This window comes from Pteronotus mesoamericanus, unplaced genomic scaffold (assembly GCF_021234165.1).
Source record: "Pteronotus mesoamericanus isolate MK-2021 breed Mesoamerican mustached bat unplaced genomic scaffold, CSHL_Meso_final scaffold_705, whole genome shotgun sequence".
NCBI classification, from domain to species: domain Eukaryota; kingdom Metazoa; phylum Chordata; class Mammalia; order Chiroptera; family Mormoopidae; genus Pteronotus; species Pteronotus mesoamericanus.
In genome coordinates, this window is record NW_026555326.1 from 11,662,952 (window position 1) to 11,688,447 (window position 25,496).

At 40.1% G+C, this 25,496-nt stretch overlaps 2 pseudogenes; one reads left to right on the forward strand and one right to left on the reverse strand.

Annotated features, from left to right (window-relative positions):
• Positions 1-1,018: 1,018 nt before the first annotated feature.
• Positions 1,019-4,312, reverse strand: LOC129062093 (small ubiquitin-related modifier 2-like; annotated as a pseudogene).
• A 19,604-nt stretch (positions 4,313-23,916) lies between these two features.
• Positions 23,917-24,805, forward strand: LOC129062094 (ADP-ribosylation factor-like protein 5A; annotated as a pseudogene).
• The last annotated feature ends 691 nt before the right edge of the window (positions 24,806-25,496 follow it).

Here is a 25,496-nt window from a genome sequence, read left to right on the forward strand (position 1 = left end):
TTCAAACCCGAAGCTGTAAAGTAAAACATTGACAATATGACTATATTAAACACTTAAGATTATACAGTAATATACATATAAAAAAGCTAAGGGACAAGTAATAGAATGGGAAAGTATTTACAACACATCTAAAAAAGGGTTAATAGGTTTTATTTAGCAAAATGTCTACACATATTTAATCAAAAAATGGATAAAGAATATCAAAAAGTCATTTAAAGCTTTTTAAAAATAATAGAATTAGGCAAGAAATATACAAAACAGGTTTAGTTTCAACAAATAATAAAGTAGCAATTAAAATAACACATCATTGTCCCAATCAGATTAATAAGTATTAAAAAATATTGGCGTTATCAAGTATTGGTGACTGTGAAAGGAACTGGGTATTCATAGACTCTTTTCATCCTGGTTTTTTTTTTTTTCCATTTTAAACAAAAAGTTTATTTAAACAACAAGACACTTCATTTGAAGGGAAAACTACTTAGGATTCATCTCTTTTAGAATAATTTATCGCTACTTAAAGACAGATTGCCCTACATGTAACAGCTATGTACAAAAAAATTATAAAATTGTCCTTGATTTTACAATGGTAAATGAAAAACATTAAAATTCTCCAACCAAACAAGGTATGCAAGGGTTCTTATGTTGTTCTTTTATTTTTTTGTTAAACAGCAAGAGTAAAATAACTTACTTTTTTAAAATATAAAGATAAGATGAATGGGCATGCTACTAATGGAGAAAGGGGGTGTCTTCACAGAACCAGTATTTTTCCCCATCCCATCTCCATGTGATGTCAATCAAAACATATTATTGGCCATTTAGTTAAAAAATGCCAATGCTTGTGCACATACATCAGTTACTTTATGTACAATAAAGGAATGGGTAAAGGGAAAATGAAAGAACAGAGAAAACTATACTGGAGTAGTCAGGATGTGGTGGAACCAAATTGCAGTTTTCTAATTGAGAATGTCTTCTTGGTTTGGAGTGACAGAGTTCTGAAATAAAGTAGCAGGTTCCCTTTTTAGTAGAAACCATCTGTCTGCTGCTGGATCAATTATATCTTCATCCTCAATTTCTAACTGTGCAGGTGTGTCTGTTTCATTGATTGGCTGTCCATCAAATCGGAATCTGATCTGCTTCATTGACAAACTCTGTCGTTCACGATAGGCTTTCATTAGTTTCCTAAGTGGTGTATGCCTCTTACTCTTAAACTGCACCACAGAACCATCCTGCCCTGCCACCTTCAAATTAATACGATCGTTGTTCTCAGTCTTGACTCCTTTTCATTGGCCATGGCAAGCACCGGAGTCTCCTCAGTTGCCACTTCACAAGAGGTACCAGGTCTGCACCGAAGGAGAACACAAGTAGCACCAGGAGTAACAGAAGAAGGAGGCAGCAGAAGTGAAGGAGGGAGAGGGCATACCTCTTTTTAATCATCTCCTTAAAGCAGTCCCTTTAGCATATTTTGCAATGCTGGTTTGGTGAAGGTGTATTGTTTTAGCTTTCTTTTGTCTGGGAGACTTCTTTTTTTAAAAAATTATTTATTTGTTTGTTTGTTTGTTTGTTTACTTATTTATTTCAAATACATTTGTCTCTGCCTCCCCCCCACCACTTTCCCTTGCCCCCTCCCTCCCTCCTTCCCTCAGCTCTTCCCCTTCGGTTTTGTCCATGAGTCCTTGCTATATGTTCCTTGACTTTCCCCTTCCCTTCCTTTTCCCCGCTCCCCCCCTTCCCTCTTGTCTCTGTTGGTTTCTTTTCCTTTCAGTGTTGCTGGACTTATTTTCCTTGCATCTTTGTATTGTTGGTTAGGTTCTGCTTATAGGTGAGATCATATGGTATTTGTCTTTCGCCCCCTGGCTTATTTCGCTTAGCATAATGCTCTCCAGTTCCATCCATGCTGTCGCAAAGTTTAGTAGTTCTTTTTTCCTTTCTGCTGTGTACTATTCCATTGTGTATATGTACCATTACTTTTTGATCCAATCATCTATGGATGGGCATTTAGGTTGCTTCTAACACTTGGCTATTGTAAATTGTGCTGCTATGAACATTGGGGTGCATAGGTTCTTTTGTATTGGCGTTTGAGATTCTTAGGGTATAGTCCCAGGAGGGAATCCCTGGATCAAAAGGCAGTTCCATTTTCAGATTTTGGAGGAAATTCCACACTGCTTTCCACAATGGCTGCACCAGTCTGCATTCCCACCAACAGTGGACTAGGGTTCCCTTTTGTCCACACCCTCGCCAGCACCTGTTGTTTGTGGATCTGTTTCTGATGGCCATTCTGACTGGTGTGAGGTGGTACCTCATGGTGGTTTTGATCTGCATTTCTCTGATGGCTAGTGATGCTGAGCATCCTTTCAAATGCCTCTGGGCCCTCTGTATCTCCTCCTTGGAAAAGCGTCTGCCCAGGTCCTTTGCCCATTTTTTGATTGGATCACTTGTCTTCTTGGAGTGGAGTCGAGTGAGTTCTTTATATATCTTGGAGATCAAACTTCTATCTGATGTATCATTAAAAAATGTATTTTCCCATAGGGTTGGCTCCGTTTTCATTTTGCTGATGTTTTCTTTTGCCATGCAGAAGCTTCTTATTTTGATGAGGTCCCACTTGTTTATTCTTTCCTTTATGTCCCTTGCTTTAGGAGACATATCAGTGAAAAAATTGCTGCGTGGGATATCTGCCTTCCATTTTAATTGAGAACCTTGCTGGGTAGAGCAGTCTTGGTTGCAGGCCATTGCTTTGCATGACTTGGAATATTTCTTGCCATTCCCTTCTGGCTTGCAGTGTTTCTGTTGAGAAGTCATCTATTAGCCATAACTCTCCCTTGCTTCCTTTAGGATTCTCTGTTTGTCTTTGATGTTTGCCATTTTAATGATGATGGGTCTTGGAGTGGGCATCATTGGGTTCCTCTTGAATGGGGCCCTCTGTGCTTCCTGGACTTGTGTGGCTTTTTCTCTCCTCCAATTAGGGAAATTTTCCATCATTACTTTTTCAAACAGGTTCTCTATCACTTCCTCCTCTTATTCTTCTGGTATCCCCATTACACAGATATTATTAGGTTTCAGGTTGTCCTGCATTTCCATAAATGCCTTTTCATTCTTTTTTTAGTCTTTTTTCATTTCCTTGCTCTTTCTGGGAACTTTTTTCTACCTTATCCTCCAGCTCACTGATTTGTTCCTCTGCTTCATATAGCCTGGTTTTGATCCCTTCTACCGTGTTTCAATTCAGAAATTGTATTCATTTCCTCTTGTCTCTTATTGATAGTTTCTATGCCCTTTTTCATGATGTTACAGTTTGCATTAAGTTCCTCATAGTTTGCCTGTAGTTTTTGGTAATTCTGAGCCCACTGAGCTCATTGAGCTTCCTTAGGACCATTGTTTGGAACTCAATATCTGGTAGTTTACTTGCCTCTATTTCATTTAATTCTCTTTGTGGAGATTCCTCCTTTCCCTTTGACGGGGGGGAGGGTGTTTCTTTTTCTTCCCATTATTTGTGAGACTCTTCTTTTTTTGCTTCTGCTTCTTAAATTGATCTGTCTTGATTTCCTGACTTTGTGGTATGAACTTCTATGGTAGGAGACCGCTGTTACTTTCTTTCTGGACCTGTCTCTGATAATGTCAGCTGATGACCCTGTCTGACCTTAGGCAGTCTGTTCGAGACTTCCAGGAATCTACTGTCTGTGGCTGTCTTTTCAGTTGTTAATCTAGTCACTCTGCACTCAGCATTCAGGCTTAGACACCACAAAGCAGGGCAGAGTCCCTCCTGGGATGGGGCTATTGTGTCCTCTCATGCTGCTGCCACTCAGGGGAGTGGCCTTCCTGATCCAGATGGCTGCTGCCCTATGGGCGAGGAGTCAGCACTGGGATCCTGCCAGCTGCTCTTTTAATTCTCTCCCCAAAGCCTCCATCTCCAATCTCTCCTCAAATGTCTCTAGAACACTCTGCTCCTCCTTTAGCCAGGGATCTACTATCTGTGGCTGCCCCCCTGTACTCAGCAATCAGTCTTTAGCACTTCCAGGCCCAGGCAGGGTCCCTGCTTGGGGATGGGGCTATTGTGTTCTCTCACGCTGTTTCTGCTCAGGGGAGTGGTCTGCCTGAGTAAGATGGTTGGGGTCATATTGGGGAGGAGTCAGCACCAGGATCCCACCAGCTACTCTAGCCAATCACTCCCCAAAGCTTCCTTCCCCAGTCTCTCCTCTGACGTCTCTAGCCCACTCTGCCTCCGCCTTTGCCACATACCTGGGTAAGTGGCTACAAATAAAAATTTATGCATTGGCTCTTTAAAAAGCTCGTTGTGGCTCCAGCTGCCTGTTTCTGGCATAGAGCAACCCTTACAATTTTTGCAGCTGGTTTTTATCTTTGTAGTTTTTGGGCTCTGGTGCTGTAGGCTGGAGATCCCCACTTATGGTTTAGACCCCACTCTTCTCAGGGGGATACAACTGGTGTTTCAGTATCCTTCTGGTGCTGCCGCCCTGATGTTGGGTGCACTGCCCACCTTCTTGAGTCTCTCTACCGCACTCCTTACCAGTTAAGTTGTGCTAAAGCTAATTCTTCTGTCTCTGATATTATAAGGCTCCTCTCTCACTTTTGTTCAGTTGTTTGTTCCAGGTGATTTCTCCACAATTTAGTTGTAATTCCAGATTGGTCCTGGGAGGACGTCAGTGTGACTTCCATTCACTCCTCTGCCATCTTGATTTTCCTCCCATATTTATGCTTCTTATTCCTTGTACCATTTCCCTCATTCTCCCCTACCCCTGCCCCTTTGATCTTCTTTTCTTTGATACTGTTCCTATTCTAGTTGTTTGCTTAGTGGTTTTTTTTCTAGGTTCAGTTGTTGATAGTTGCGTTTGTTGTCATTTTACTGTTTATAGTTTTTGATCTTCTTTTTCTTAGATAAGTCTCTTTAACGTTGCATATGATAAGGGCTTGGTGATGATGATCCCCTTTAACTTTACCTTATGTGGGAAACACTTTATCTGCTCTTCCATTCTAAATGTTAGCTTTGCTGGATGGAGTAATTTTGGGGCTAGGTCTTTGATTTTCATGACTTTGAATACTTCTTGCCAGCCCCTTCTTGCCTGCAAAATTTATTTTGAGAAATCAGATGATAGTCTTATGGGAACTCCTTTGTAGGTAACTGTCTCCTTTTCTCTTGCTGCTTTTAAGATTCTCTCCTTATCTTTAACTTGGGTAATGTAATTACGATGTGCTTTGGTGTGTTCTTCCTTGAGTCTAACTACTCTGAGACTCTCTGAGCCTCTGGGACTCCCCAGAAGTCTATTTCCTTTGCCAGATTGGGAAAGTTCTCCTTCATTATTCTTTCAAGTAACTTTTCAATGTCTTGCTCTTCCCCTTCTCCTGGCACCTCTATGATTTGGATGTTGGAACATTTAAAATTGTCCCAGAAGTTGCTAAGCCTCTCCTCATTTGTTTTGAATTCTTGTTTCTTTATTCTGTTCTGTTTGAATGTTTATGTCTTCCTTCAGTTCCAAATTGTTGATTTGAGTTCTGGTTTTCTTCCCTTTACTGTTGGTTCCTGTATATTTTTCTTTATTTCACTTTGCATAGCCTTCACTTTTTCCTCCATTTTGTGACCATACTCAACCATTTCTGTGAAGTCCTTGAAACACTCCATTCTTGACAACCTGTACAAAATCTCAAAGTGTTTACAATGGAGATCATCACAGAAGTCTCCTAAAATACAAGAAGAAAGAAAAACTGCTAATTGTCCTCTTGCTTGGTTGGGATGATTCCATACCATCCATACCTCTATTATACAGTTAATTAAATTGTATAATAATGAGCCCTAACTAGTGTGGCTCAGTGGGCTGAGTATTGTCCTGAAAACTGAAGGGCTGTCAGTTCAATTCCGGGTTGGGACACATGCCTGTATTGTGGCCAGGTCCCCAGTTGGGGGCACATGGGAAGCAACTGATTGGATGTTTCTCTTGCACATCTATGTTCTCTCTCTCTCTTTCTCCCTCCCTTGCCCTCTCTCTATAAATAAATACAATCTAAAAAAAATAAATTGTTTGATAACTATTCATTAAGTTGGATGGCTCCTCCCATAAAATGTAAGTTTTTTGAAGGAATATAAACTAAAATTTATATTAATAAATATTTGCTGATCCTTGATTAACTTGTGTTCAAGAATTACTACTAGTGCATAAGGGATCAAGCTAATTAGGAATTCTCATTCAAATTAACCACCACATGACTGTTGTGGCAACTCCTGGTGACAGTTATTTGTTGTAGTTTAAATATTGATGGAGATATTTCTGGATCTTGTTGAAATTTCCAGTACAAGAGCAGTGACTCTACATTTGAATATCCTGGTAGTGGTACCCATTTCTTGGTCCAATTCAAGTAGATAGGTTCAAGAGATACTGAGGATGCTGGACTTGACGCTCCCCTCTCTGCTCCCCAAAGCCAACTTATCTACTATTTCTTTAATTTCTCACCATCCTGCCTTCTCCTCCCATTCCAATGCTCTCTTTTCCTCAAATAATAAGACATTTAGAATGCTCCTTTTGAGAAAGGGGGTTGGATGGATTATAGGAGCTAATCTCCAGTTGTCTTAATTCTAAATCATTGTCATTGCAGGGATTTTACTATATTAGATGATCAAAAAGTGTTTGTTGAATGAATGAATAAATATAGTTTGTCTCAAGAAGGCAGGAATATACACTGGGGTAAAGATAGTCTATTTAATAAATGATGTTGGGGAAATTGGACAGATATATGAGGTATGTACAGAAATTTTCCAGCCATTGTTAATGTAATGGGAATTTTTGCATATCAGTGTAACCTGGCAATCAAGAAGAGTAGACTTGATTTGCATGTATGAACAATGACGACTTCACTGTACTAGTCAGTGGGGGCGGTAGATGTCACTGAGTGAACATGTGTACTGTGTGGCCATTGCATTCAAAATGAGTGAGCAAGCAAAGCAAAGAATCTGCATCAAATTTTGCATTAAACTTGAACATTCCTTTATAGAAACTATTCTGATGGTTCAGAAGGCTGCAACTATGGGCAACTATGGGTGATTGGCAGCTTCTTCACGACAATATAACCCCTCACGTATGACATCTTGTGCAGAGTTTTTGGTGTAACATCAAGTCACCCAAGTGACTCAAGCCCCCTACAGCCCATATTTGGTACCCTGTGACATCTGACTTTTTCCAAGTCTAAAATCACCTTTTAAAGGGAAGAGAGATTCGAAGATGGCGGAGGAGTGAATGGGAGTCAGGCTGACCTCCTCCCAAGATGAAACTGGAATTGCGACTAAATAATGGAGAAATCACCTGGAAAACAATGGAACGATAGAGGGAGGGGAGGCTTGGAGCAATGGACAGACAGTGGATTCAACTCTCACACATCCCAATGGGTGAGAAGTGCGGTGGAGGCTCAAGAGGGTGGGCTGGGTGCCCAAGGGCACCAGCACCAGGGGCACATTGAAACGGACAGTTGGGTCCCCCTGAGAAGATCAGGGTCTGAACCATAAACACAGACCCCCAGAATACAGCAGCTAAAACCAGGAAAACACACAGACAAAACGCAACCCTGAAAAGCTTAGGGGCACTCTCTGCCAGAGACAGGCTGCTGGGGATGCAAAGACACATTTAAAGGGTCAATGAAAAAATTTTCAGTGGCAGCCACCCTCCTTGATCTCTGGGTAGAGGTGGCAGGAGAGTGGGCTTGTGCCTGAGGAAAGATTGGTGAGGAAAACTTTGTGAAGAGAACTGAGACGGTGGCTGGCAGTGCCCTGTGATAACTCACCTCCCACTCTGCAGCTACCATCTTGCTCAGGCATAAAGGAATCAATTAACCTACCTTTTGTGCTCTCTGCACACAGCTTGTGCACGTGTGAGCTGTGGGGCTAAGTGCAGACAAGGTGGAAGAAATAGAGGATCCCTGGCCAAAGGGGTCACACAGCTGCATAGAGACCCTTGAGGAGAGACTGGAGACGGAGGATTTGGGGAAAGAATGGCAGGAGGAACCGGGAAGTCACCACTTCCTCCCCATTCCATAGTTCACATTTTGCACAGGCAGGGCACGCCCCCAAAGAGGCAGAAGTGGGTGCTAAATTGAAGAGTGCTGGAGCGCCCACCACACGTGGGCACCAGATGAGTGCATGAGGTTGGGCAAATAAGCGCCCCTGGGCTGGGGCAAGCCTGCACATGCCCAGGTGGGCGGGGGATCCTGCTGGGCAGGGGAGCACACTCAAGGAGCAGATGTGAGAGTACTGAGCGATCCACAGAAATAGTGGACCCCTGACCGAAGGCATGACAGAGCTGCCCAAAGCAGTAGTCAGACACAGACAATAGACTCCTGGAAGGCTCAAACAAATGACCCAAGGTCATATAGGGTCAACAACTGTCATCATTAGAGGCAGGCCCAGAAGAAAAGTAAAGAAAAAATAAATAAATAAAATGACCCGCCTACTACCATAGATGTTTAATCCACAAACACAGGAAATCTAGATGGATCAATTGAAGCAGAGGCAAAAATTAATTAATAATTAATTAATTAATTAATAGACTTTCACAAAACTGGGAAGAAAAAGAAGTTCCCCCCAAATGAGGGGAAAAAGGGATCCCCACAGAGAGAGCTAAATGAAATAGAGGCAAGGGAACTATCAGATATGGAATTCAAAACAATGGCTCTAAGGAAGCTCAATGAGCTCAGCCAGCTCAAAGATAACTATGAGAAACTTCAGAGGAACTATCAGGATCTTACAGCAAACTATATCAGCCTGGAAAAGGACATAGAAACTATCAAGAAGACACAAGAGGATATGAAGAATACCATTTCTGAATTGAAGAACACAGTAGAAGGAATCCAAAGCAGGCTGGATGAAGCCAAGGATCGAATCAGTGAGATGGAGGACAAGGTAGAAAAAAGCTCCCAGAAAGAACAAGAAATGGAAAACCCCCCCCAAAAGAATGAAGAGGCATTTAGGGAAATGCAGGACAACCTGAAATGTAATAAAATCTGCGTAATTGGGATACCAGAAGGAGAACAAGAGGAGCAATGGATAGCGAACCTCTTTGAAAAAGTAATGATGGAAAATTTCCCCAATTTGTGGAGGGAAAGGGTCTCATGGATCCAGGAGGCACAGAGGACCCCACTCAAGAAGGACCCAAGGAGGTCCACTTCAAGACACATCATCATTAAAATGGCAAATGTCAAAGACAAAGAGAGAATCCTAGGGACAGCAAGGGAGAAGGAGAAAGTAACATACAAGGCAGCCCCAATACGGCTAGGAGCTGACTTCTCAACAGAAACATTACAAGCCAGAAGGGAATGGCAACAAATATTCCAAGTAATGGAAAGCAAGGGCCTACAACCAAAGATGCTCTACTCAGCAAGGCTCTCAATTAAAATAGAAGGGGAAATAAGGAGTTTTCCAGACAAAAGAAAGCCAAAAGAACACATCTCTAACAAACCAGCACTCCACGATATGCTAAAGGGACTGGTTTAAGAAGATGAAGGGTAAGAGTGAGAAAGAGAAAAACACAGGTATAAGAGAAAAAATGAATAGGATTCTATCAATAATAACTCTCAATGTAAATGGACTAAATGCCCCACTCAAAAGACACAGGATAGCTGAATGGATAAGAAAACATGACCCACACATATGCTGCCTACAAGAGACCCACCTCAGAGCAAGAGACCTACACAGATTGAAGTAAAGGGATGAAAAAAGATATTCCAAGCAAATGGGCAAGAGAAAAAGGCAGGGGTTGCAATACTTGTATCAGACAAATTAGATTTAAAAACAGCACCATAAAAAGAGATACAGAGGGGCATTTTATAATACTTAAAGGAAGAATCTATCAAGAAGACAAACATTGTAAACTTATAAGCTCCCAATATAGGAGTACCCAAGTATATAAGGAAATTGTTGGATGACTTCAAAAAAGATATAGACAACAACACACTGATAGTAGAGGATTTGAACTCCCCACTGTCAAAAAAGGACAGATCTTCCAAACAAAACATCAACAAGGATATCGTGGAGCTGAATCACACACTGAATCAAATAGACTTAACTGATATATATAGAACCTTACATCCCAAAGAAGAAAAATACACATTTTTTTCAAAGGCTCATGGCAGTTTTTCAAAGATAGACCACATGATAGGGCACAAAGCAAACCTCAGCAAATTCAGGAAAATTGAAATAATACCAAACTTTTTCTTGGACCATGATGGCTTGAAACTGGAAATCAACCTCAAAGAGAAACTTCAAAAACTTGCAAACTCATGGAGACTGAACAGCAGACTATTAAACAGTGAATGGGTCAATCATGAGATAAGAGAAGAAATCAAAAAGTTTCTGGAAACCAATGAAAATGAACAGACAACAGTCTAAAACCTATGGGGCACAGTAAAGGCAGTCCTGAGATGGAAGTTCATAGCAATACAGGCTTACCTAAAAAAGATAGAAACATTTCACATAAAAGACCTAACCCCTCAGCCTCAAGAACTGGAGAAACAACAACAAATAAATCCCAGAGCAAGTTGAAGGAAGGAAATAGTCAAGATTAGAGCAGAACTGAATGACATAGAGACAAAAAGAACAATTGAAAGGATCAACCAATCCAGAAGCTGGTTCTTTGAAAAGATAAATAAAATTGACAAGCCTTTAAGCAGACTCATCAAGAAAAAAAGGGAGAGGACCCAATTAATAATATCAGAAATGAAAGAGCAGAAATAAGAACTGATACCACAGAAATACAAAGGATTGTAAGAAACTACTGTGAACAATTATATGGAAAGAAGTTTGAAAACCTCAATGAAATGGACAAATTTCTAGAAAAGTATAATCTTCCAATACTGAAGGAGGAAGAACAGAAAGCTTGAATAGAACAATAACAGCTGGGGAAATTGAAGGAGTTTCCAATCCCATCTTGATTAGGATTACTAATCAAGAAACTCTTAGCACACAAAAGCCCAGGGCTGGATGGTCTCACAGGAGAATTTTACAAAACATTTAAGGAAGAGCTAATCTTGCGGCTTCTCAGACTATTCCAAAAAATCCAAGAGGAGGGAAGACTCCCAGACTCTTTTTATGAGGCCAGCATCACTCTAATCCCAAAAGCAGATAAAGACCCTGCAAAGAAAGAAAACTACAGGCCAATTTCGCTGATGAATATAGATGATAAAATACTCAACAAAATATTGGCAAACCACCTCCAGCATTACATTCAAAAGATTATCGACTGCGATTAAGTGGGATTCAACCCAGGCATGCAGGGATGTTTCAATATACGCAAGTCAATAAACATAATACATCACATAAATAAAAGAAAAGACAAAAACCACATGATCACCTCGATAGATGTAGAGAAAGCATTTGATAAGGTACAGCACCTATTTATGATCAAAACAGTCAGCCAAATGGGAATCAATGGGGCATTCCTCAACGTAATAAAGGCCATATATGAAAAATCTACAGCCAACATCATAATCAAAGGGCAAAAACTAAAAATTTCCCCACTAAGATCAGGAACACGCGAGGATGTCTGCTTTCACTACTTCTTTTCAACATTATATGGAAGTCCTAGCCACAGTGGTCAGACAAGAGAAAGAGATAAAAGGCATCCAAATAGGAAAGGAGGAAGCAAAACTATCATTGTTTGCAGATGACATGATAGTGTACATAGAGAACCCTGTAGACACTACCCAAAAACTCCTCAACCTAATAAGTGAATTTGGCAAAACAGGATACAAAGTCAATATTCAGAAATCAAAGGCATTTTTGTACACCAGCAATGAAATAGAGGAAGAAGAAATCAGAAAAAAAAAAAACCATTCGATACAGCAAGAAGAAAAATAAAGTACCTAGGCATAAATTTAACCAAAGAGGTAAAGGACCTGTATGCAGAAAACTATACAACATTGAAGAAAGAAATTAAGGGAGACACAAATAAATGGAAGCATATACCGTGCTCATGGATTGGAAGAATTAATATCAAAATGTCCATACTGCCCAAAATATTTATAGATTCAACGCAATCCCTATTACGATACCAATGATGTATTTCACAGAAATAGAACAGACATTTCAAAAATTTATATGGAACCATAAACGACCCCGAATAGCCGCAGCAATTTTGAGAAAGAAACACAAAGTAGGAGGGATCACAATACCGGACATCAAACTCTACTACAAAGCCACTATACTCAAAACAATCTGGTACTGGCACAAGAACAGACCCATAGACCAGTGGAACAGAATAGAAAGCCCAGAAATAAGCCTAGGTCTCTATGGGCAACAAATATTTGACAAAGGGGGCAGAAGCATAAAATGGAGCAATAACAGCCTCTTCAACAAATGGTGTTGGGAGAGCTGGACGGCTACATGCAAACAATTGAAATTGGATCACCAGCTGACACCATACACAAAAATAAATTCCAGATGTATAAAGACTTACATATTAGTTGCAACATCATATAAGTCCTAGAGGAGAACATTGGCAGGAAACTCTCAGATATCCCACACAGTAATTTTTTCACTGATATGTCTCCTAAAGCAAGGGACATAAAGGAAAGAATAAACAAGTGGGACCTCATCAAAATAAGAAGCTTCTGCATGGCAAAAGAAAACAACAGCAAAATGAAAATGGAGCCAACCCTATGGGAAAATATATTTTTTAATGATACATCAGATAGAAGTTTGATCTCCAAGATATGTGAAGAACTCACTCGACTCCACTCCAAGAAACAAATGATCCAATCAAAAAATGGGCAAAGGACCTGGGCAGATGCTTTTCCAAGGAGGAGATACAGAGGGCCCAGAGGCATTTGAAAGCATCCTTGACATCACTATCCATCACAGAAATGCAGATCAAAAGCACAATGAGTTATGAGCTCACACCGGTCAGAATGGCCATCATAAACAGATCAACAAACTACAGGTGCTGGCGAGGCTGTGGAGAAAAGGGAACCCCAGTCCACTGTTGGTGGGAATGCAGACTGGTGCAGCCACTGTGGAAAGCAGTGTGGAATTTCCTCAAAAAACTGAAAATGGAACTGCCTTTTGATCCAGGGATTCCCTCCTGGGACTATACCCTAAGTATCTCAAAACGCCAATACAAAAGAACCTATGCACCCCAATGTTCATAGCAGCACAATTTACAATAGCCAAGTGTTGGAAGCAACCTAAAGACCCATCAGTAGATGATTGGATCAAAAAGTAATGGTACATATACACAATGGAATACTACATGGCAGAAAGAAAAAAAGAACTACTAAACTTTGTGACGGCATGGATGGAACTCGAGAGCATTATGCTGAGCTAATAAGCCAGGGGGCGAAAGACAATATTGTATGATCGCACTTATAAGCGGAACCTCACCAAGAATAAAAGATGCAAGGAAAATAAGACCAGCAACACTGAAAGTAAAAGAAACCAACAGATAGAATACAGAAGGATGGAGGAAGGGGCGGGGAAAAGGAAGGGAAAGGGAATGTCAAGGAACATATAGCAAGGACTCATGGACAAACCAAAGGGGAAGGATTGAGGGAGCGAGAAGGTGGAGGGGGCAAGGGAAAGTGGTGTGGGGAAGGCAGAGACAAATGTATTTGATAAAATAAATAAAAAAGAAAGTAAAGGGAAGAGAATTCAAGCTGTTGATGAGATCAGGAAAATAAGAAGAGGTAGCTGATGGTGATTGGGAGAACTCTGTGGGGTCCCTAGATGCTTACTTTGAAGGTGACTGAGGTGTATTAGTATAAGAAACATTTTTTTATGTTTCTTGTACCTTCTTCAACAAATGTCTGTTTTTTATATCACATGGCTGGATACTTTCTAGAGAGAACTCATATGCAAAAAAGAGAAAAAAAGAAAAAAGAAAAAAAAGAAAGAATGTAGGCCACTTCCTTATACCATATGAAAAATAAATTCTAAATAGATTACTTAACTGTAAGATCTGAAACCATAAAAGTTGTAGAAAAAGCATAGGCAGTAAGCTCTCTGACATTGCTCATAGTAATATTGTTCTGATATATCTACTTGAACAGGCAAAAGAAGGGGAAAATGAACAAATGGGACTACATCAAACTAAAAAGTTTTGCACAGCAAAGGAAACCATCAGCAAAACAAAAACGCAACCTACTGATTGCAGAAGATATTCACCAATGACACATCCAATAAGAAGTTAATATCCAATATTTATAAAAAAATATGCAACTCAATACCAAAAAACCAAACAATCCAATTACTAAATGGACAAAGGACCTAAATAGACATTTCTCCAAATAAGACATACAGATGGCCAATAGACATTAGAAAAGATGCTCAATGTCACTAATCATCAGAGAAATGCAAATTGAAACAACAATGAGTTATCACCTCACAGGAATGGCCATCATTAATAAATCAACAAACAAGTGCTAGTGAGGATGTGCAGAAAAGGAAATCCTTGTTTCTTATTGTTGGGAATGCAGACTGATGCAGCCACTGTGAAAAACACTATGATGTTTTCTCAAAAAATTAAAAATGGAAGGGCCTATGATCCAGTTATTCCCCTTCTGGGAATATCAGAAGAAACATGAAACACTAATTCAAAATAATAGAGAGAAGATGGCGGAGGAGTGAATGGGAGTCACACTGACCTCCTCCCAAAACCAAACTGGAATTGCAACTAAATAATGGAGTAATCACCTGGAAAGCAGTGGAGCAATAGTGGGAGAGGAGCCTTGGTGACGCGGACAGTGGATTCTACTCTCACACATCCCAATGGGTGAGAATTGTGGTGGAGGCTCGAGAGGGTGGGCTGGGTGCCCATGGGCACTGGCACCAGACGGATGTTGAAAGGGCGAGTTAGCTCCCCCCGAGAAGAACGGGGTCTGAATCATAAACAGGGACCCCTAAACTACAGCAGCTAAAACCAAGAAAATACAGACAAAACGCAACCCCAAAAAGCTTAGGGGCCCTCTCTGCCAGGGACAGGTGGCTGGGGATGCAAAAAGACATTTAAAGGGCAAACGCAAAAGTTGCAGTGGCAGCCACCCTCCTTGATCTCTGGGTAGAGGTGGCCGCCGGGTGGGCTGGTGCCTGGGAAAAGAATGGTGAGGAAAACTTTGTGGAGAGAACTGACACGGCAGCCGGTGGAGCCTGGGTGATAACGCACTTCCCACTCTGCAGCTACCATCTCGCTCAGGCATAAGGGAATCAATTAACCTGCTTTTTGTGCGCTCCGTACACAGCTTGTGCATGTGTGAGCTGTGGGGCTGAGTGCAGACTGGCTGGGAGAGCCTTGAGGAGAGACTGGAGATGGAGGCGTTGGGGAAAGAACAGGAGGAGGAACCAGGGAGTCCTGACTCCCTCCCTGTTCTGTAGTCTCCATTGTGGGCTGGAAAGGCGCGACTCAAAAGAGGCAGAAGCGGGGCCCGCATTAACCAGACTGCCTGTGATTGAAACTCAGTACAAGCAGGGGGTGGACCTTTGGCTGAAGGGGTCACAGAACTGCCCTGAGGCCCCTGAGGAGAGACTAGTAACGGAGGCATTGGGGAAGGAACGGGAGGAGGAACCGGGGAGTCCCGACTCCTTCTCCTTGCCGTAGTCTCCATTGCGCGGGAAGAGGCCACACCCCCAAAGAGCCAAAAGCTGAGAAGCACACATAGACACCCCCAAAACACCCAGAGCAGGTGAGCACACTTGCGCTGAGTGACTGGCGAGGGTTGGCGAGCGTGTGTGTGACCCACGCGGGTTGGTGAACTCTTGCACCGGCCGGCAAGGCCTCACACAGACTGGCACCCAAACGGCCTACCAGGGAGTGCGCAGAGCAGCAAGGACAGGCGTAAATTGACCGGCCCCCCGCGATGGCAGAGCGGCCCATAAAATTAGTAGAGCTGCCCAGACCCCTGGAGGAGAGACCAGAGACAGGATTAACCGGGGAGTCCTAGAGCTGATTACCTCCCATTTCTGTAGTCCCCATTTGGCGAGGGCAAGCAACGCACCCAAAGAGCCAAAAGCAGGGAAAATACACAATAGAAGATCCTAAACTGACCAGTGCCGCGAAGCTCGTGTGCCAGGGGGGCCAGATGAGTACGTGAGGTCGTGAATAAGCCCCCTGGTCTGGGGCAAGCACATGCGAGCCCAGGCAGGTGGGGGACCCTGCCACGCTGGGAATGTGCTCAAGGAGCCCGCGTGAGAGCACAGAGCGATCCTCAAAAATAGCCCAGCCCTGACCAAAGGGGTCACAGAGCTGCTCCAAGCAGGAGTCAGACACAGGCATTAGACTCTTGAAAGGCTCAAACAAACAACCCAAGGCCCTATAGGGTCAACAACTGACATCATCACAGGCAGGCCCAGAAAGAAAAGGACAAAAATACTTAATAGACTCTCACAAAAATGGGAAGAAAAAGAAGTTCCCCTCAAATGAGTGGAAAAGGGGACTCCCCACAGAGAGAGCTAAATGAAATAGAGGCAAGGGAACTATCAGATATGGAATTCAAAACAATGGTTCTAAGGAAGCTCAATGAGCTCATCCAGCTCAAAGATAACTATGAGAAACTTCAGAGGAACTATCAGGATCTTACAGCAAACTATATCAGCCTGGAAAAGGACATAGAAACTATCAAGAAGACACAAGAGGATATGAAAAATACCATTTCTGAATTGAAGAACACAGTAGAAGGAATCCAAAGCAGGCTGGATGAAGCCGAGGATCGAATCAGTGCGATGGAGGACAAGGTAGAAAAAAGCTCCCAGAAAGAACAAGAAATGGAAAAACGGCTCAAAAAGAATGAAGAGGCATTTAGGGAAATGCAGGACAACCTGACATGCAATAATATCCATATAATAGGGATCCCAGAAAGAGAAGAAGAGGAGCAAGGGATAGAGAACCTCCTCGAAAAAGTAATGATGGAAAATTTCCCTAATTTGAGGAGAGAAAGGCGCTCATGGATGCAGGAGGGACAGAGGACCCCACTCAAGAGGGACTCAAGGAGGTCCACTCCAAGACACATCATCATTAAAATGGCAAATGTCAAAGATAAAGAGAGAATCCGCAAGGCAGCAAGGGAGAAGGAGAAAGTACCATACAAGGGGGCCCCGATACGCCTAGGAGCTGACTTCTCAACAGAAACACTACAAGCCAGAAGGGAATGGCAACAAATATTCCAAGTCATGAAAAGCAAGGGCCTACAGCCAAGGCTGCTCTACCCAGCGAGGCTCTCCATTAAAATACAAGGGCAAATACGGAGTTTCCTAGGTAAAAGAAGACTAAAAGAATACATCTCTACCAAACCAGCACTCCAAGATATGCTAAGGGGACTGGTTTAAGCAGATGAAGGAAAAGAATGAGACAGAGAGGAACACAGGTACAAAGAGAAAAGATGAGTAAGTTTCTATCAGTAATATCTCTCAATGTGAATGGACTAAATGTCCCAAACAAAAGACACAGGGTAGCTGAATGGATAAGAAAACATGACCCACACATATGCTGCCTACAAGAGCCCCACCTCAGAGCAAGAGACCTACACAGATTGAAAGTAAAGGGATGAAAAATAATATTCCAAGCAAATGGGCATGAGAAAAAGGCTGGCGTTGCCATACTTGTATCAGACAAAGTAGATTTCAAAACAAAGGCCATAAAGAGAGACTCAGAGGGGCACTTTATCATACTCTAAGGAAGAATCTATCAAGAAGACATCAACATTGTAAACTTATATGCTCCCAATATAGGAGCCCCCAAGTTTATAAGGAAATTGTTGGATGACTTCAAAAAAGATATAGACAGCAACACACTGATAGTAGGGGATTTCAACACCCCACTGTCAAAATGGACAGATCTTCCAAACAAAACATTAATAAACATATTGTGGCGCTGAATGACACACTGAATCAAAGAGACTTAACTGACATATAGAGAACCTTACATCCCAAAGAAGCAAAATACACATTCTTTTCAAATGCTCATGGCAGTTTTTCAAAGATAGACCACATGATAGGGCACAAAGCAAACCTCAGCAAATTCAGGAAAATTGAAATAATACCAAACTTTTTCTCAGACCACAGGGGCTTGAAACTCGAAATCAACCTCAAAGAGAAACTTCAAGAACTTGCAAACTCATGGAGACTCAACAGTAGGCTATTAAACAATGAATGGGTCAACAATGAGATAAGAGAAAAATAAAAAAATTTCTGGAAACAAATGAAAATGAACAGACAACAGTCCAAAACCTATGGGAAACAGCAAAGGCAGTTCTGACAGGGACGTTCATAGCAATACAGGCTTACCTAAAAAAGACAGAAACATTTCAAATAAAAGAGCTAACCCTTCAACATCAAGAACTGTAGAAACAACAACAAATAAATCCCAGAGCAAGTAGAAGGAAGGAAATAGTCAAGATCAGAGTAGAACTGAATGACATAGAGACAAAAAGAACAATTCAGAGGATCAACCAATCCAGAAGCTGGTTCTTTGAAAAGATAAATAAAATTGACAAGCCTTTAAGCAGACTCATCAAGACAAAATGGGAGAGGGCCCAAATTAATAATATCAGAAATGAAAGAGGAGAAATAATAACTGATACCACAGAAATACAAGTGATCATCAGAAACTATTATGAACAATTATATGCCAAGAAATTTGAAAATCTTGATGAAATGGACACATTTTTTAGAAAAGTATAATCTTCCAACACTGAAGGAGGAAGAAACAGAAAGCTTGAACAGACCGATAACAGCTGGGGAAATTGAAGCACTAATCAAGAAACTCCCGGTACACAAAGGCCCAGGGCCAGACGGTGTCACAGGATAATTTTACAAAACATTTAAGGAAGAGCTAACCCCTGTCCTTCTCAGACTATTCCAAAAAATCCAAGAGGAGGGAAGACTCCCAGACTCCTTCTATGAGGCCAGCATCACCCTGATCCCAAAACCAGATAAAGACCCTACAAACAAAGAAAACTACAGGCCAATTTTGCTGATGAACATAGATGCTAAAATCCTCAACAAAATACTGGCAAACCGCATCCAGCAATACATGAAAAAGATTATCCATCAAGAACAAGTGGGATTCATCCCAGGCATGCAGGGATGGTTCAGATATACGCAAATCAGTAAACGTAATACATCACATAAATTAAAGAAGAGACAAAAACCACATGATCATCTCGATAGATGCAGAAAAAGCATTTGATAAGGGACAGCACCCATTTATGATCAAAACAGTCAGCAAAATGGGAATAAATGGGGCATTCCTCAACCTAATAAAGGCCATATGTGAAAAACCTACAGCTAATATCATACTCAACGGGCAAAAACTGAAAGCTTTCCCACTAAGATCGGGAACACGACAAGGATGTCCACTCTCACCGCTTCTTTTCAACATCGTATCGGAAGTCCTAGCCACAGCGGTCAGACAAGAGAAAGAGATAAAAGGCATCCAAATAGGAAAGGAGGAAGTAAAGCTATCCTTGTTTGCATATGACATGATAGTGTACATAGAGAACCCTGTAGACTCTACCAAAAAACTCCTCAACCTAAAAAGTGAATTGGGCAAAACAGCAGGATACAAAGTCAACATTCAGAAATCAAGGCATTTTTGTACACCAGCAATGCAATAGAAGAAGAAGAAATCAGAAAAAAAAAATACCATTCGATATAGCAAGAAGGAAAATAAAGTACCTAGGAATAAATTTAACCAAAGACACAAAAGACCTGTATGCAGAAAACTATACAACATTGAAAAAAGAAATTAAGGAAGACAGAAATAAATGGAAGCATATACCGTGCTCATGGATTGGAAGAATTAATATCATCAAAATGTCCATACTACCCAAAGCAATTTATAGATTCAACGCAATCCCTATTAAGATACCAATGATGTATTTCACAGAAATAGAACAGACATTACAAAAATTTATATGGAACCATAATCAACCCCGAATAGCCGTAGTAATTTTGAGAAAGAAACACAAAGTAGGAGGGATCACAATACCGGACATCAAACTCTACTACAAAGCCACCATACTCAAAACAATCTGGTACTGGCACAAGAACAGACTCATAGACCAGTGAAACAGAATAGAAAGCCCAGAAATAAGCCCAGGTCTCTTTGGACACCTAATATTTGACAAAGGAGGCAGAAGCATAAAGTGGAGCCATAATAGCCTCTTCAACAAATGGTGTTGGGAGAGCTGGACAGCTACATGCAAAAAATTCAAATTGGATCTTCAGCTGACACCATGCACAAAAATAAACTCAAGATGGATAAAAGACTTAAATATATGTCGCAGCACCATAAAAGTCCTAGAAGAGAACATTGGCAGGAAACTCTCATGTATCCCACACAGCAATTTTTTCACCGATATGTCTTCTAAAGAAGGGACATAAAGGAAAGAATAAACAAGTGGGACCTCATCAAAATAATAAGCTTCTGCATGGCAAAAGAAAACATCAGCAAAATGAAAAGGGAGCCAACTTTATGGGAAAATATATTTGCTAATGATACATCAGATAGAGGTTTGATCTCCAAGATATATAAAGAACTCAGTCGACTCCACTCCAAGAAGACAAATGATCCAATCAAAAAATGGGCAAAGGACCTGGGCAGACGCTTTTCCAAGGAGGAGATACAGAGGGCCCAGAGGCATTTGAAAGGATGCTCAGCATCACTAGCCATCAGAGAAATGCAGATCAAAACCACCATGAGGTACCACCTCACACCAGTCAAAATGGCCATCATAAACAGATCAACAAACAACAGGTGCTGGTGAGGCTCTGGACAAAAGGGAACCCTAGTCCACTGTTGGTGGGAATGCAGACTGGTGCAGCCATTGTGGAAAGCAGTGTGGAATTTCCTCCGAAAGCTGAAAATGGAACCGTCTTTTGATCCAGGGATTCCCCTGCTAGGACTGTACCCTAAGAACACCAAAACGCCAATACAAAATAACCTATGCACCTCAATGTTCATAGCAGCACAATTTACAATAGCCAAGTGTTAGAAGCTACCTAAATGCCCATCAGTAGATGACTGGATTAAAAAGTAATGGTACATATACACAATGGAATAGTACGCAGCAGAAAGAAAAAAAGAACTACTAAACTTCGCGACAGCATGGATGGAACTGAAGAGCATCATGCTAAGCGAAATAAGCCAGGGGGCGAAAGACAAATACCATATGATCTCACCTATAAGTGGAACCTAACCAACAGTGCAAAGATGCAAGGAAAATATCACCAGCAACACTGAAAGGAAAATTAATCAACAGAGACAAAAGTGAAGGGGAGGCAGGGAAAGAGAAGGGAAGGGGAAAGTCAAGGAACATATAGCAAGGACTCATGGACCAATCAAAGTGGAAGAGCTGAGGGAGGGAGGAGGGAGGGGGCAATGGAAAGTGGTGGGGGGGAGGCAGAGACAAATGTATTTAAAAAGTAAATAAATTAAAAAAAAAGCCCAAAGAGGAAATAAAATGAAATATTAAAAGTTTTAATCAATAAACAACCACAAAACCTAAAAGGCAAGAGAAATAGGAGAAAAATCCAGATGCGATAAATAGAAAATAAGTGGCGTGATGAAAGACTTAAACCCAATGATTGCAATACTTAACATTAAATAAATATGGATTAAACACTTCATTTAAAGATAAATTTCTCATATGGCATAAGGAAAATCAAGACTCAAGTATATGATATCTAGAGGAGACAATTTAAATACAAAGAATACCCATAAAGGTTTATAGTTAGGATGGTATCAGTAGACATTAAGTCAAGGAGTATTTCTGGACATAAAGAGATACAATTCATAATGACCAAAAGTGTCACTTCATCAGGACTAAATATAAATGTATCAATAACAGAAGTGGAATATGACAGAACTGGAGGGAAAAACAGATATATCCAATTACAGTGAGAAATTTTAATAACTTTCTTTAAGTACTTTATAAAACAAGTAATAGAAAGTCAATAAAGATGAAAAATTTTGAACAACAGAGTCAACAACTTAATTGACATTTATGGAACACTTCACTCTATAACAGCAGAATAAACATTCTCTTCTAGTGCCCAGAGAATATTCACCAAATTGGACCATATGCTGAGCCATAAAATAACTCTCAATACTCTCAGAAGATTAATATGTTACAGAATATATTCTCTGACTATGGTAAAATTAAATTAGAGATCAATAACAATAAGGTTATCTAGAAAAGTTCCAAATGTTTAGAAATTAAACAACATATTTATAAATAAGCCATGTTTCAAAGAATAATTCACAAGAGAAATAGAAAAATACTTTTAATTAGATGAAACTAAATGTTGGTATATACCTTAAAATGTTTGAATGGAAATTTAAAGCTTTAAATATCTTTTTTTTTAAGAAAGAAGAAATCTTTAAAATGAATGATCTACATCTAGAAAAAGGAAAACAAACATAAAAAAAAAGAAGTCAGGGAACAATAAAAAGCTATTGTTGATTAAATGAAAAGACAAAAGAGAAATCAACAAAGCCAATACTTGATGTTTTGAAAAGATTAATAGTATTCATATACCCTTAGAAAGGCTGATCAAGAAAAAATTGAAATTGGATCATCAGCTGACACCATACACAAAAATAAACTCAAGATGGATAAAAGACTTAAATATAAGTTGCAACACCATCAAAGTCCTAGAGGAGAACATTGGCAGGAAACTCAGGTATCCCACACAGCAATTTTTTCACTCATATGTCTCCTAAAGCAAGGGACATAAAGGAAAGAATAAACAAGTGGGACCTCATCAAAATAAGAAGTTTCTGCATGGCAAAAGAAAACATCAGCAAAATGAAAAGGGAACCAACCCTATGGGAAAATATTTTTGCTAATGATACATCAAATAGAGGTTTGATCTCCAAGATATATAAAGAACTCACTCGACTCCACTCCAAGAAGACAAACGATCCAATCAAAAAATGGGCAAAGGACCTGGGCAGATGCTTTTCTAAGGAGGAGATACAGAGGGCCCAGAGGCATTTGAAAGGATGCTCAGCATCACTAGCCATCAGAGAAATGCAGATCAAAACCACCATGAGGTACCACCTCACACCGGTCAGAATGGCCATCATAAACAGATCAACAAACAACAGGTGCTGGTGAGGCTGTGGACAAAAGGAAAAGAAATCAACAGAGACAAGAGGGAAGGAAGAAGGGGCGGGCAGGGAAAGGGAAGGGAAGGGGTAAGTCAAGGAACATATAGCAAGAACTCATGGACAAAACCAAAGGGGAAGAGCTGAGGGAGGGAAGGAGGGAGGGTGCAATGGAAAGTGGTGGGGGGGAGGCAGAGACAAATGTATTTAAAAATAAATAAAGAAAAAAGAAAAAAAAGAAATAAAATTTCAATCTCCACTGGGGTACAAAAAGAAAAAGAAAATTATTAATGATGCACTATTCTATTTTTAATGATGAAAAGTTTGAACTACCTAAATATCCAGCAATAGAAATATTAAATCAAGCATGGTACTGTTCATGTGACAGAATTTAATAAAAATGATGCTGTTTTATGTTTACAGATGTAAAGAAATTAGTAATCTATACTTCAATTTAAAAGGAAGTAGATACTAATTAATATGTTCTGAATTATCCCATTTTTGTTAAAAAATATATGCACAAAAATGTTTAAGATAATTTTATATAAAAAGTTTATAATTTTTTCTACAAAAAAAAAACATAACAAAATAAAATTTAAAAGAAAAAGAATGCTTACAGGTCAATCATAAAGAGTCAATCCAGCAGGTAGAATAGTCAAAAGTCTTCAATAGACAATTCACAAAAGAAAATATATAAATGGCTAAAATGTACATGAAAAAGCATTGGATATCATTAGTCACTGGGAAAATGGAAATTAAAACCACAATGAAATAATGCTACATAACCACCAACATGGCTAAAATTTAAAAGGACTGGCAACACCAAATGTTAGTAAGGATGTCGAGCAGTTGGAACTCACATACATTGGTGGTGGGAGTGTCAAATGATGAAACCACTTCACAGCAAGTTGGAAGTTTTTTAAGTATACACTTACTTTATAAAACCCAGCAATTTAACTCTTAGGTATTAACACAAAAGAAATAAAAACACTGACAAAAAGACTTGTGCAAGAGTGTTCATAGTAATTTTATTTGTGAAAGTCAAAAACTATAAACAAACCCAGTGTTCATCAATGGAATAAATAAACCATTCTGGGCCTCTGCTCCTGCCCCCGTGGTTGGTCATTGCAACACTGGCCATCCAAGAAGATCTGGGGGTGGACAACAATGACTCTTGAGGTTCATCATAGAAAACGCAGAAACAATGACTGATGTCTGAAACTCCAGGGGCAGAAGCAAGGAGGCCTCAGAAGTTGTCTTTGGCTTCGGCCACCATCTGGTTCCTAGGAAGTGGCCATGGAACCAGAACTGTTAACTATGGAGGAGGAAGCACAAAGTTATCATTGTTGCCTGGATAAGGCAGTTTTCTTTGAATGAAGTTGTACATACATCCCCTGCAATAGGAAGTAATGTAGAAAAGGTAGTGATTAATAACACGTTTCCAAATATGGAGAAGCTGTTGAGGACAGTACAGAAAGAGAAGGGATTTCTTTAATTAGAGAAGAACACTATACAATGTTAGTCCACGAGGAACTAAGAAAAGCTAAATTGTTGATATTTGCTAATAAACAGGTGTTAAAGAATGCATGGCTGTAACAGAAATCTCCTAGTCTTTGAAACTAACTTCTATTAAAGATCAAGGGTGTATCCAGGCATGCTGTGTTTTCACTGGCAAGGGATTATGCCAATGATTTGAATGGATGATGTCATGATTTAAGATTAGGTGATCTCTACTGACCTCCTTTTAGAGACTACTTGAAAGCTACAAAATTTAATGGTTCATATTTATGGTAAACTGATTTAAACTTTTTCTATAAGAAAAATTAAGGCCACTTATGAAAATGAAGATGAAGTGTCACTTTCCAATTGTTTTCCCATCAGTTTATTCCAAAGCAAGGTCTTAAAGCTGTGATTTACATTTTTCTCATAATGAATCCTCTCAGGACATTGTGTAGCCTGTGTCAGGCTGACAAGCATATATTTGTATTTTGCTGTGTATAATGTATACTTTTTGCTGAAATTTTTTAGTGAAAAATAAGGACACACATTATACACGTACCTGAAATACCTTGTATCTGTTCTTGTGTTTTGTAATTATTTGTTACATAAAATTTCCTGTACTATAATGTTAAAAAATAAATGTTAAAATATCTTTATAAAAACAAATATCTAAATGTAAAATAAATGAAAATTGAATTAAAAATTAAAATGAAAGGTTTTTTTTCCTGAAAGTTTGGGCCAAAATTGTGGGTGAGCATTATACACAGCAAAATATGGTAGGTGTATGAGTTCCAACAGCATGAAAGCAAAGAGGCAGAATTATTACCCTCCATAGCTCAAAAGAAATACAGATAAAGGCAGGTATTCCAGTTTGATGGCCAGATCCTTCCATCCTGTGGCTCCATCATCCTTGAGACT